The sequence below is a fragment of the Oncorhynchus tshawytscha genome, linkage group LG30 (genome assembly GCF_018296145.1).
Source record: "Oncorhynchus tshawytscha isolate Ot180627B linkage group LG30, Otsh_v2.0, whole genome shotgun sequence".
Classification (NCBI taxonomy): domain Eukaryota; kingdom Metazoa; phylum Chordata; class Actinopteri; order Salmoniformes; family Salmonidae; genus Oncorhynchus; species Oncorhynchus tshawytscha.
The window spans coordinates 4,709,476-4,723,962 of record NC_056458.1 but is presented as its reverse complement, the minus strand read 5'-3'; the positions used below and the strand labels follow the sequence as shown (position 1 = coordinate 4,723,962).

General features: G+C 43.6%; 1 pseudogene; it reads left to right on the top strand.

Moving 5' to 3' along the window:
• Positions 1 to 223: 223 nt before the first annotated feature.
• Positions 224 to 13,649, top strand: LOC112228950 (annotated as a pseudogene).
• The last annotated feature ends 838 nt before the right edge of the window (positions 13,650 to 14,487 follow it).

The window sequence follows — 14,487 nt, the reverse complement described above, 5'->3', positions numbered from 1 at the left end:
ATGTTGTCTCAATTATAGCAATGCAATAGCAGTAAGCTGGTCATTTGCATAGGAAATAGCACTTCATTACACTAGCTCACGTCTCACCCCCAGATGTAGCTAGTTTAGCGAATGTAGTTAGGTGGAGGATTCCTTTGAACTCTTTGCTTTTGGACCCTGACCTTATGCTGTGTGTATTCCGTTAGGATTCTCGATGGATAACACCGGATATTGCAACGAGAGCAGCACAAGTGACGAGGACATGGTGAAGATAGCAGGGGCGACGTTAGACTTCTCTAATACAGAGGATGTACCACCCTTGGACCGAGACAAATGTTCTGGTAAGACCAACGCCTGTCTGTGTTGTATTGATTTTACACACACATATTTTGTGCCAAAACAAGAGATGGGTATTGCAAATGTGTTATTTTATTTGTATTATTTCACACCAGAATGTGTGACACTTTTAAATCCTCACGTCTCTCCCTTCTCGTCCAGGGATAACCCAGGTATGGAGGAGGTGAACGGGGTGCCTAAACTGATGGACCTGCTGGATGATCCGGTGCCAGGGGTGGGCACCTATGAGGACTTTAACACCATAGACTGGGTGCGGGAGAAGTCCAAAGACCGCGACCGCCACAGAGAGGTGACCTACAACTATTTACTTCCTTGTTCTTTTAACTCTTAACTAGGGTTGTTGCAGTGACCGTATTACAGCCACACCAGCGGTCATGAGTCATGAAGGCAGTCAAATTCCACGGTCATGGTAATTAGGCTTCTTCATGCTCTGATGCTGCTCATGGTCATTCATAGCCTACCAAACTTGGTAATTCGTAGCCTAACTACCTGGTACTCAGCACTCTATTGTCCCTCTAATCACACTGACATGAATGCAAATGTATTTGAAAATCTAATCAAACACTCCATGAGAGTCCATGAGCTCATGTTGTGCAACATTTCAATAGACTATGCAATTGCGTGAGAAAAGAGAGAGTGATGGCCTCTACTAAAAAGAGGAGGATCAGCTTTCTATAGACTAGGCCTACTATATTTATTTCTCAACTTTCCTAATATTAAGAACTTTGCTTATATTTACTACAGGGGTATAGCTTACCTGGCTGACATGAAAACAAACCACAGGGAAAAGCGTCCTCCATTCGCTATTTAAGTGCATAGATTACATTTTTTCACGCTGCCCCTGTTTCGAAGCAGGTGCATTCTAAATCATGGTCCATTCTAAATCGGAAACAAATTTCACAAATATATTATTTATTATATGTAAATAATGTTAAATCAAGACTAGTCTAATGGGTGATAATATTAGCCTATCACTTGTGAATGATGCCCAGCATAAGAAACAATGCCTTTTTTGTGTGACTTTTTCGAAACCTAGTCGCACACCTCATGTAGCCTAGCCCGTAGGCCTAAATGTTTTAATAAGGTTTGTATCACAACTAAAGTGGCCAAATAACTTCTTAAAATTAAGCACATTAATCCACTTTACAAGGGGTGTAGAGCCTAACTAGCATATTTTTTTATTTAACCAGGTAGGCTAGTTGAAAACAAGTTCTCCTTTACAACTGCGACCTGGCCAAGATAAAAGCACAGCAGTTCGACACATACAACAACACAGAGTTACACATGAAATAAAAAAACATACAGGGAAAAACAATGTTTACACGGGACAGGAGGGGACAAGACAAAAACACACATCCGACTGCTACGCCATCTTGGATCAACATTGGTAACATTGATAATCAACATATATAAGCAGCGCGTGAGTTTCAAGTTTGGGGAAGATCATTTTCACCATAAAAATGCACCTTTGTAATAAAAGCATTACAAGCATAATTGCATTTGGGTCACTTTTGATAATGGTGTTTTCCGCTAATGGAATGTTCGCACTTATAGCCTACTACCATGTGCGCATTGCTGCGCTTATAATGTGAAGAAATAGCCTAATAGTTTATCAACATTTTAAGATAAACATTCTGATCTGTTTACTTTGGGATCTATCGCATCCCACAACTGTCCCAGTCTATGTTTGGAATATTTATTTCTCGAACAGAATAGAATAGGTCAACCTTTGCACTATTGGGGATAGTAGATTGACATAGGCTAGTGCTTTTGCTGTTCGTTAGGCCTACTCATCTTGTTGGCTGATGAAAAGTAAATGTGGACATTTCTTCCAATATCTTCAATATGCATCTTGGAATTGGATAAGGACGCGTGCAGTTGCATCCCCGATGTGTCTGTCTTCACTTGTAGCCTGTGAGAAAGACCTGATCATGTGATGGAGCTCGCAGCACTCAGGAAGAAGGGCACTACGGCCACTGGCTGCGAATGGCATGGATTCTTTTAGGGTGAATTAAGGACACATAAAGGGGATGCCGCTGTGAAATTCTAGGCATTATCAAGTGCTTGTCAAATTGTGACTGATGTAGTGTGCAGCCTGCGCAAAAAAACAAAGCAGAGCTCATATGCCTTTCAAGTGACCTTTTTTCAAATCATCATTAGTCACATTATGCCGTACAATGTATTCAAAATCCAAACATAGCCCAACATTTGTAGAACAACCAAAGTTACATTAATAACTCTAAATTAAGCATATAGGAATACTTATTTCTTAACGCTCAGCACAGACTAGCTGCATGTGCATACTCCCTCAAATCGTTTGGAGAAAATATTCTTTCCATTTTATTCAGCTTTTTCAATTGTATTCTTCATACTCTAGGTAAAAAGAGCCAGCATCATGAACAAAGTTAATAGATAACGCCATTTTTGTTAATTTCCAAATAAAACCAGAAGGGGCAGCAGACCTTCAGGGTGTGTATCTGCTATAGCTAGTGGGAGAGGGCTTCTGCATGGGGTATTTTTGTATAATGACTTTGAACATCCATAGTTATAAGTATATCATTACATTCAACTTGGACATTTTCAAGGGTCTTTAGCACATCAGTGGTGTCGGTATTGAATGCTGGGAGGGAAGGAACCAACTTTTTAATGAAAAAAAAATAGACAAATTGGGATAGGGTTTCTGTGAGACGATCGTTACCAGAGACTATAGGCCTCAGAGGAGGATCAGGTAGTTTCTTGTGAATCTTAGGTAGGCCATAGTAAGCTGAACATACTGGGTGAGAGGTGATGAGGAAATCCCTCTCCTTTTCAGTAATCCAACCTTGGTCTAAAGCACTGTTATTAATGTAGGCATCAATTTCACTCTTTAAAGAAAATAGGTAGATCAGCTTTAATAGTGCAGTTATATTGTGGCTTCTAACAATGTAATTGTCTGCATCATTTCCAGTCACGCATTTATATATTTTTGTCAATAATATATATATAATATTAACATTTAAAAAATATATATTTTCCTTATTATATCCCCCTAACCCTAGCACCCCTCCCCTAATTGGAGTAAACTAATGGACAACAACACTTTTAATTCCAGCTCATGCATACTACATACATTTTTACCAACTTATCAATTGACTATGACTTCCCAAATCAACCAGCAGTGCTATTTTAAGAGTTAGCTCCAAGTAAATGCAATTTTTCAGCCCTTCCTGAACCTGTGACCAAACTCAAGCTACATATGGGGAGTACCAAAACAAGTAATCTAATGATTGTCTCTTCGCAGCAAAATCTGCAGAGCTGGGATGGTTGTATCCCCATTTATATCACATTTTATTGGTTGCAAGAATTTTGTATAATAATTTAAAATGATGAACTGATACACAAAACATGTGCCATGGAATCGGTACATCAAAAATCTCCCAACTATTTGCAACCTGTAAATTGTTTGGTCCTTAACCTCTTAAATGTAATATAAAAATGTAGATTTCTACCAAAATAGACGAGTAACTGCCATTCATGTGTAATTTACATGATTCTGACATGCCAAAACTTGGTATATTTGGAAAGAAAACATCTGGAAGATTATGAGGAAACAATCAGAAGATAGGAGTTACATAGTTCAGAATACACAAGATCAAGCACACACAAAATAACAATTTAAAAAAATATATATATATACATATATTTTGAAAGTAATCTTTCATTGACAAGCTATAAGTTAATTATTGATTCCCACAGCTGGAAACGCATCAGATGGCTTCCACAACATGTGAACATCAGGAAAAAAATGGTATTGATAGACATACAGTTGAAGTCGGAAGTTTACATACACTTAGGTTGGAGTCATTAAAACTTGTTTTTCAACCACTCCACACATTTCTTGTTAACAAACTATAGTTTTGGCAAGTCAGTTAGGACATCTACTTTGTGCATGATACAAGTCATTTTTCCAACAATAGTTTACAGACAGATTATTTCACTTATAATTCACTGGATCACAATTCCAGTGGGTCAGAAGTTTACATGCACTAAGTTGCCTTTAAACAGCTTGGAAAATTCCAGAAAATGATATCATGGCTTTTTAAGCTTCTGATAGGCTAATTGACATCATTTGAGTCAATTGGAGGTGTACCTGTGGGTGTATTTCAAGGCCTACCTTCAAACTCACTGCTTCTTTGCTTGACATCATGGGAAAATCAAAAGAAATCAGCCAAGACCTCAGAAAAAAAATTGTAGACCTCCACTGATGAGACAAAAAAGAGCTTTTTGGTCTAAACTCCACTCGCCGTGTTTGGAGGAAGAAGGATGAGTACAACCCCAAGAACCCCATCCCAACCGTGAAGCATGGAGGTGGAAACATCATTCTTTGGGGATGCTTTTCTGCAAAGGGGACAGGACGACTGCACCGTATTGAGGGGAGGATGGATGGGGCCATGTATCGCGAGATCTTGGCCAACAACCTCCTTTCCTCAGTAAGAGCATTGAAGTTGGGTCGTGGCTGGGTCTTCCAGCATGACAACAACCCGAAACACACAGCCAGGGCAACTAAGGAGTGGCTCCGTAAGAAGCATCTCAAGGTTCTGGAGTGGCCTAGCCAGTCTCCAGACCTGAACCCAATAGAAAATCTTTGGAGGGAGCTGAAAGTCAGTATTGCCCAGCGACAGCCCCAAAACCTGAAGGATCTGGAGAAGGTCTGTATGGAGGAGTGGGCCAAAATCCCTGCTGCAGTGTGTGCAAACCTGGTCAAGAACTACAGGAAACGTATGATCTCTAATTGCAAACAAAGGTTTCTGTACCAAATATTAAGTTCTGCTTTTCTGATGTATCAAATACTTGTCATGCAATAAAATGTCATGCAATAAATGTCATGCAATAAAATGCAAATTCATTACTTAAAAATCATACAATGTGATTTTCTGGATTTTTGTTTTAGGTTCCGTCTCTCACAGTTGAAGTGTACCTATGATAAAAATGACAGACATGCTTGTAAGTAGGAAAACCTGCAACATCAGCAGTGTATCAAATACTTGTTCTCCCTGTTACGCACGCCTCTATGAAGAGGGAACGCAACACCCTGCTACAACTAAACTCTCTGTGAAGTGAAAAAGGTATGGACTGTAGGTGCGAGTAAAAATGACAAGCAGAATGTGGTACCGTTTACAAGGACTTTATTCCTTTACACGGTAATATGGAGAAAAGGGGCTGGACGGAACCAAAGCAAAGAAAGTAAATCCCAAAGCCCCCCCTCTATCTTACCTGCCTACCCACTACTTACCTAATTTAGCACCACCTGGTGCCCTAACCAAAATACAAGGGGTGGTCCACCCAGGTCTTACCTAGTGTGCCTAGACAGCGAATATGCTACGGGTATATGTATGCCCGCGGGCCTCTTGCCTAAGCACTCCCTAGGTGCCTTCCCCTTCCCCCCTGGGAACAAATGAAACAGAATATTAAACAATTTCACAAACAAACTGAGACACAAAGGACATCAAATAAGTTCTATCTGAGCAACAAACTCACAAAATATACCAACTCTCAGCAATGAACTCCCAGCAAAATCAACCTCTAGCAAAATCTCTCTCTAGCAAAATCTCTACAATGACCTCCCAGCAAATCTCTCTAGCAAATCTACCTCCAGCAAAATCCTCTACAAAAAAAGATCTTCTTAACAGAACACTGGCTTTTATATAGCTTCTGAAGGAATGGGTAATTGGAGACAGCTGTGTCTTGACGAGGGGGCGGTGTCAGCTCTCCAATTAGCCCTGGAGTCGACCAATCAGCTGCTTGAGGGATTTCAGGAAGCCATTTCCTGAAATAAACACATGCAAATACACAAACTACAACACATAATCTGGGGAACGTAACACTCCCCACTGTATGTTAATTCTTCACAAGGGGTTTTATGCACTCTGGAAAAAGGGGCGTTCCATGACGTTTGGCATAATATCTGTTCTTACGTGGGATTTCTCACTGACAGGCTAAGACATCATATGAAAAACAATTCTCATTTAGAAGGCTAACATCACATTACATCTTCTCACAAATAGTTTCATATTTAATAATTTTAAGTTCCACAACATCTAGATCTGAATCTGATCACTGGGGAATATACACATTCAGAGGTAGTTATGTTGTTCCACTGTCCTTAGTTACATCACAAATTAGTAATGAATTCAACATTATTGTTCTTTAAGTACCCACGGACCCTTCCAACTGTTTGGATTACAGAAATATTGTTTCATTATTCAAACTTTTGATGTTACCGTACTGCAACGCTTCTCTGTGGTAACACAGTGATTTAACTTCCATTTCTGAAAGAGTGGGAGAGAGCGTTTTCCTGCAGGTATTTACAACTGTCATAAAACTGTGGGGGTCCTGAGCTCTCTGGAGCAGGTCTCATCAAGAATCTCTCTGTAAGGAGGCCTACAAACCTGACTCAGTTAAACCAGCTCTGTCAGGAGGAATGGGCCAAAATTCACCCAACTTATTGTGGGAAGCTTGTGGAAGGCTACCCGAAATGTTTGAACCAAGTTAACCAATTTAAAGGCAATGCTACCAAATACTAATTGAGTGTATGTAAACTTCTGACCCACTGGGAATGTGATGAAAGAAATAAAAGCTGAAATAAATCATTCTCTCTACTAATTATTCTGAAATGTCACATTCTTAAAATAAAGTGTTGATCCTAACTGACCTAGACAGGGAATTTTTACTCTGATTTTACTCTCTTCTATAGATGTTATATCCTTTTATTGCTACTGCTGTATCATCAAATTAATTATCTAAGTGAGTCTCAGAAATGGCTAATATATGAATATTATCTGATGTTAGCAAGTTTGTGATTTTATTTACCTTATTTCTAAGGCTACATATAGTAATATGGGCTATTTTCAGCCCTTTCCTGGGTGGATTATCAGAGAGACATAATACAGAAAAGAGCAAACTAAGCAAGCTGATATAAGTGGGTGTGTGTGCGCTGCAGGGTTGAAGCTATGAACACTGAGGCTTGGCTCTCTCATCCCTTCCAGGCTTTTGGGACAATGAGCCTGTCATAGCAGATGTAAGTAATGTCCCCACTCACTCGGGCAGCTTTTATGACTGGGATAAGTTCTTTCCTCTTCTGGCGCAGAGCTTCAGGATAGTCCTCGTTAAGGAAGATGTACCTTCCGATCATGTTCTTGGCTCTTTCTAGAACAGCTACCTTGTCCTTGAACCTCAGGAACTTGACCACTTTCGGCCTGGGCCAGTGGTGGGTTTCCGGTGGGCATGCTCCACCTCAATCTTCCTGTGATCCGTCTTTAGATTCTCCAAGATCATTTCCCTCACTTTGTCCTCCGACTCTGTCCAGATCTCATGTGGAGATTCCACAATTCCGTCCACAACAAATGTTGTTCTGCCTTGATTTTCCCTCGAGAGTCTGATTTCTCTGTTATTGTCATCATGGATTCACATACAGAACTGATGTTCTCTCGCAATGGCTTACAGATTTCTGTCATCTTCCCATTCTCATGTTTAAACTCATCGAGCTGACCCTGAAATTGTTCTTCAGGTCCTGAACCTCTCTGGTCAGGTCTTCTATTCTTTTATTAGTTGACTCCATCAGTATTTGACCAAAATCCTGAAGCAATTTTGTTGTTGTAACAACTGCTGGTAGAACTCCTTTCTGTTCATTTTAAATATCCTTCACCTGTGACACCACTATCCTCAGTGGTACTCCTGCTGGCTTTGGTCTTTGTCATGGTAGCAACGTAGGTTAAGCTGTCACTCCTCGCAGTTCCAGAAAGGGCAGGTCACAGGGTATATTGAACACAACAACAAACAGCAGGGATCTAGCCAGTCACAAGCCCAGGAAAATCCGCAGCCCCAGCCACAATGGCTAACCGCGTTACAGGCTGCGTTCAAGCCCTCAAGAAAACCCTGCTAGCTTGATAGGCAGCTAGCTAGCTAGCAACTGGGCTACTTTCTACTCCAAGCAGCTCCTCAGACCCGGCCTTGGTCGGCAGGATCACAGGACAGATAGTAGTGGTTTCAGCAACTGATGCCAACCGTGTCACGGGATCCAAACTCAAAAGGTAGCTAGCTATTAACCAAACTTTTTCAAAAGATTTTCAAAACTTTCCAAAACATCAAATAGAGCTCTCCGTTCTGCGTTCAACAGGAAGTGACGTGAGCACTCTGTAGTAGGGCTCCCGAGTGGCGCAGTCGTCTAAGGCACTGCATCGCAGTGCTAGCTTTGCCACTAGAGATTCTGGGTTCTGTGTCGCGACCTGGAGACCCATGGGGCGGCACACAATTGGCAACACCTTCGCCTCTCCCGAGGCCGCGATGAGACGACTGTAACTACCAATTGGATACCACGAAATTGGGGAGCGAAAAGGGTTTTAAAAAATCACTCTGTAGTAGCACTCTGTCACATTATCTCTATCTCTGCTTTAGTCTTTGCAATGACAAGCAACATGAGAATCTAGAGAGCATTTGTTCAAAATAATGTCCTGTCTCTGCATTAAATGACTGTCTTCTAAGACAAAAGCAGGGAGAATTGTTAATTCTAGGCCCCTGAGAGATACTCCAATAGAATGCCATAATTGTCCAGTCTCTTTCTTTATTCTTCTTCCAATTCTCTGTTTAATTGGTCAATGTCAGTATTGGGTTCGATTGGCTCGACGAGATCTTGGAAGAGTGAATGGAAAAAGGGTATACCGAATCGCACTTCAGCCCAGCTGAATATTTATGTCTTTCTCTGTAGATTACCAGTAAAAGCAAAGAGTCCACATGGGCGCTGGTGAAGAGTGTCAGTGATGCCTTCTCTGGATGGCTGCTCATGCTGCTGATCGGACTCATGTCAGGTCAGTCTAAACGGATACAGATGTTTATCATTAGACTTTTTCATTTGATTCCTTCTACTAAACCCCTCACAGCAACACCCTGGAAACCATTGATAGTGTTAGTAATTTTACCTTGTGGTCTATTCCAGGTGCTTTGGCAGGTGGGATTGACATATCAGCCCACTGGATGACAGACCTCAAGGAAGGGGTTTGTCTGAACTGGTTCTGGTTCAACCATGAGCACTGCTGTTGGACCTCCAACGAGACCACCTTCCAGGAGAGGGACAAGTGTCCCCAGTGGAAAAGCTGGGCCGAGCTCATCATTGGCACGACAGAGGTGGGTTAAAATTGTACTACTCGAGCCATTGTTTTTGTTTTACGTGATTTATTTTGGTCAGTCTTATTGTGAAATTTCTCTCTGCAGGGTCCCTTTGCGTACATTACGAACTACCTAATGTACGTGTGCTGGGCTCTACTATTCGCCTTCCTGGCTGTGACACTGGTCAGGGCCTTCGCCCCCTATGCCTGTGGCTCTGGAATCCCAGAGGTACGACTACTTTATGCCTCTTGCCTTGTTTGATATGTCTTTTGAAAGAGGACAGATGAAGTGGTTCATTTACCCGTGATATTTCTTTTCTCTCCCAGATCAAAACCATATTGAGTGGGTTCATCATCCGAGGGTACCTGGGGAAGTGGACCCTGATCATCAAGACCATCACCCTGGTCCTGGCTGTGTCGTCGGGGCTCAGCCTGGGGAAGGAGGGGCCCCTGGTCCACGTGGCCTGCTGCTGTGGCAACATCCTATGCCACCTGTTCACCAAGTGCCGTAAGAACGAGGCCAAGCGCAGAGAGGTGAGGAACAATAGCAGTGGGCTATTCACAAACATTTGCACATTTTATATGGATGGACAGGTTAACCTTTGACAGTCTTTTTCATGGAGCTGACACAAATTCCAAAAACTAGGAACACTGATGTTGTTTTGCATTGACACCGTGTCAAAAGAATTTTAGAGAGCCTCAAGTCAGACTCGGCACGGGAAACCCCCATGAAATTATAAATAGCCTGTAGATGGTCTTGTGGGTTTACGATTTCAATAAACATATACCCCGAGGTGATGCTTGTTCTCCCCTGCCACAGCGAGCGAGTATGAATCAAAGTGCAGTGCCAGCAATTATCGTTCTCAATTCTGTTAGCACTGCGCCTGAGATATTTACCGTTGAATCACGGCATTATATGAGCTGTTATTCAGCTTTGTTGCCATGCTGTGTTATAAAGGCTTTAGTGGAAGGACACACTGATCACCACCTTCTCCTTGTTTGTTTGTGTCAGGTTCTGTCTGCTGCTGCTGCCGTTGGTGTGTCTGTGGCTTTCGGTGCCCCATAGGAGGAGTGCTTTTCAGTCTGGAAGAGGTGAGAAGCGCCTTGGCTTCTTCTTCTTATGCAAATCTATGTGCTTTCTGATTCAAGTTGAACTACTCTTCAAGTTAAATTGAACATTCAATTCAAATGTTGACATTTGTCTATGGTAACTGTCCTGCTCCTCACGATCCTGTCAGGTGAGCTACTACTTCCCTCTGAAGACCCTGTGGCGGTCGTTCTTCGCGGCCCTGGTGGCAGCCTTCACCCTGCGCTCCATCAACCCGTTTGGCAACAGCCGCCTGGTGCTGTTCTACGTGGAGTTCCACACGCCCTGGCACCTCCTGGAGCTCGTACCCTTCGTCCTCCTTGGCATCTTCGGCGGCATCTGGGGCGCCTTCTTTATCCGAGCCAACATCACGTGGTGCCGGCGACGTAAGACCACGTGGCTGGGCCACTACCCGGTCCTGGAGGTGCTAGTTGTCACCGCGGTCACGGCGGTGGTGGCTTTCCCTAACAGCTACACCCGCACCAGCACCAGCGAGCTCATCTCTGAGCTCTTCAACGACTGTGGCCTGATGGACTCCTCCAAGCTGTGTAACTATGACAACGCCAACGTCACCACGTCACCAAGAGCAGCAACGAGCTGCCGGACCGTCCAGCTGGAGATGACGTCTACACGGCCATGTGGCAGCTGTCCCTGGCCCTTGTCTTTAAGATGCTCATCACCGTGGTTACCTTCGGCATGAAGGTACGAGAGGACCACGTTCCTTCTACCGTAGCCTGTCTGTATGGCACATCTGTCCAGAGATGTCACCGCTTACTTGTATGATTTCAATGCGAGGTCTTCCATGGGATTTGAGTCTTTTCTATAAATCATGTCTTTCCGTTCCTCTAGGTTCCTTCCGGGCTGTTCATTCCTAGTATGGCGGTGGGGGCGATTGCAGGCAGGCTGCTGGGTATAGGCATGGAGCAGCTGGCCTACTACCACCATGACTGGGCGATCTTCAGGGGCTGGTGTTCTCCTGGTGCTGACTGCATCACCCCAGACCTCTACGCCATGGTGGGGGCTGCTGCTTGCTTAGGTAAGGCCTGCTGATTGCTTAGGCAAGGCCTGCTGATTGCTTAGGTAAGGCCTGCTGATTGCTTAGGTAAGGGCTGCAAGAGTGCTGTATGTTGGCACCTTGCATGTCTACGAGTGTTTTCTTCACTTGGTTTTGTCTTTACTCTGAACTCCTTTGTTCCTGGTTAAATGTCGACATTAGGCATAGCCTCAAGACTTCTGCCTCCAGCCCTCTCTCTGTGCCCACAGGTGGGGTGACCCGCATGACCGTATCCCCGGTGGTCATCATGTTCGAGCTGACCGGAGGGCTGGAGTACATCGTGCCCCTGATGACCGCGCCCATGACCAGCAAGCGGGTGGCGGACGCCATCGGGCGCGAGGGCATCTAGGAGGCGCACATCCGCCTCAACGGTTACCCCTTCCTGGAGGCCAAGGAGGAGTTTAGCCATAAGACCCTCGCCATGGATGTGATGCGGCCGCGTCGCAGTGACCCGCCGCTCTCCGTACTGACCCAGGACGGCATGACGGTAGAGGACGTGGAGACCATGATCACAGAGACCACCTACAGCGGTTTCCCCGTGGTGGTCTCCCATGAGTCCCAGCGCCTGGTGGGCTTCGTGCTGCGCAGGGACCTCACCATCTCCATAGGTATGGATGATGGGTCATCGTCCTGTGTCGTGCTAGGTGCTGGCTTTTGACCAACATGTTCATTGTCATCATAACTGAGTGTGGTTACATGGACACAATAAGGCAATTATCGTGGATAGTCAGGTGAATATGATGGTTTGATTCAAACGTTTACGTGCTTTGCAAGAAGAACGATTTCCCTAATTGTCTTGTTTACACGGACACATTCTGAAATCAGGCTACCTGGTGGCACTCTGATCAATGCCGAAAATCGCCAAATCAAAATAAACTTTTGTTTCCACAAGCGGGCTTGTTTTTTTTGGAGCGCATACTTGAGTCGGGGCATACAAACTGTGTATGTTCAAACTATTTCTAAGATGCGTACATTCAGTTGTTCTGAGCTCAACTTCACTTGCACTAGAGAGGGAGGCTCGCTCAGCTGGTGCTAGCACATCCGTAGATCAAATATACCGCTGGAACGCTGATTAAGGTGTTTACATGTCCTAATATTTCAAAAGATTTTTTTTTTAAACACAAAAAAACGGGTGTTTTAATTTTAAGATAAGCGGAGTAAGGTTTTAACGTGACTAATGTAATCTGCCTTCTTCCGTAATCAGTTTAATATCTAATTATTACTAATTATTATGTTTACGTTCTCAATGTCATTAGCAGTGTATTTAACACCTTTTTATTTGTCTCTGCCACTCCTCTGTAAAAACCCTCTCTCCCCTCTCAGATAATGCCAGACAGCGTCAGGATGGGATAGTGAGCACCTCGAGGATCTTCTTCACAGAGTACACGCCCCCTCAGCCCCCCAGCAGCCCCCCTCCTCTGAAGCTTCGGGGCATCATGGACCTTAGTCCCTTCACTGTCACAGACCACACTGCCATGGACATTGTGGTGGACATCTTCAGGAAGCTGGGCCTGTGCCAATGCCTCATCACACACAATGGGTAAAGCTCCTGCTACTGAGAACTAGCTATGTAGCTAGGAACCGTTACTTCTATACACTACCATTCAAAAGTTTGGGGTCACTTAGAAATGTCCTTGTTTTTGAAAGAAAAGCACATTTTTGTCCATTAAAATAACATCAAATTGATCAGAAATACAGTGCAGACATTGTTAATGTTGTAAATGACTATTGTAGCTGTACATTTTTTTTGTGCTTTTCTTCAAAAAACAAGGACATTTCTAAGTGACCCCAGACTTTTGAATGGTAGTGTACATTCATGAGTAGAACGGAACAGAAACCCCAAGACAGACAAAAAAAAGTGACAGAACTTACTTATGTAAAAGAGTTTGTATATGGTAAGAAGTCCAGACCTCTGACATTTTGTCCCTGTCTATCTTGCAGTCGGTTGCTGGGGATTATCACAAAGAAGGACATTCTGAAGCACGTGGCCCAGATAGCCAACCGGGACCCAGACTCGATCCTCTTCAACTGATGCTTCAGTACCAGCTGCAGAACCTTTGGCCAGACACCACTGTGGAACCACAGCTTTTACCCAGGCCGGTCTCCAGGCCAACTCCATTGCACTATGTTCATGTCTAACTAGTGGATTTCCTCCCTCTTTTGAAAGCATTGCAGTGACAACTGACCACTTCATTAGACCTATAGAGGCAGAGAATTCATTGCACTTCAACAGCAAGCTGGCTTTCCAGGATTGACCCAAACGATGAACTGGATTCAGGAAAAAGTCTATGGCTTATTAAATGACCGTCGGTAACGGGGAGAACATTTTCTCCCCTTGGCCGTATAGGCAGGAGTGGTCTTCCTCGTCAGCTGTTCAGGTATAGCATGTGTCTCCTAGAGCTACCAAAGATCCTAAAGGAGCTGAGACCAAGTCTGGAATCCTGAGGTACAAGCCAAACCACTGCCATTTGAAAACTTAACCGCCATACAATCACTAAGCTAGGAGTGTAAATAATCAGCTTCGACCTATCAATCACAGTTGAAAGTGTGAAGTTACTGTCTGCCTGACATATTTATGTCAGTGGTCAAGTCTTTTTCCCTGGTGTAATAGCTAAACACTTTAGCTCTTGTCTTTTTTGTTGTCATGTAATGGGTGGTGGTTTTGACACAGACCAGGAGATGACACACTATTACAGACTAAAATAACCTTCCTTGGAAACATGCGTGCTGTGGTTATCCTCTTTGACCACAGGGCACTACTGTGCGCTAACCAGCACTAACCGGCTCAGTCTCTCCAGAATTCTGCTATCGATTCTTCTTTTTTTGCTAAGTCAATTTGGCATATTATGCGATGGCTTGCACATTTGACC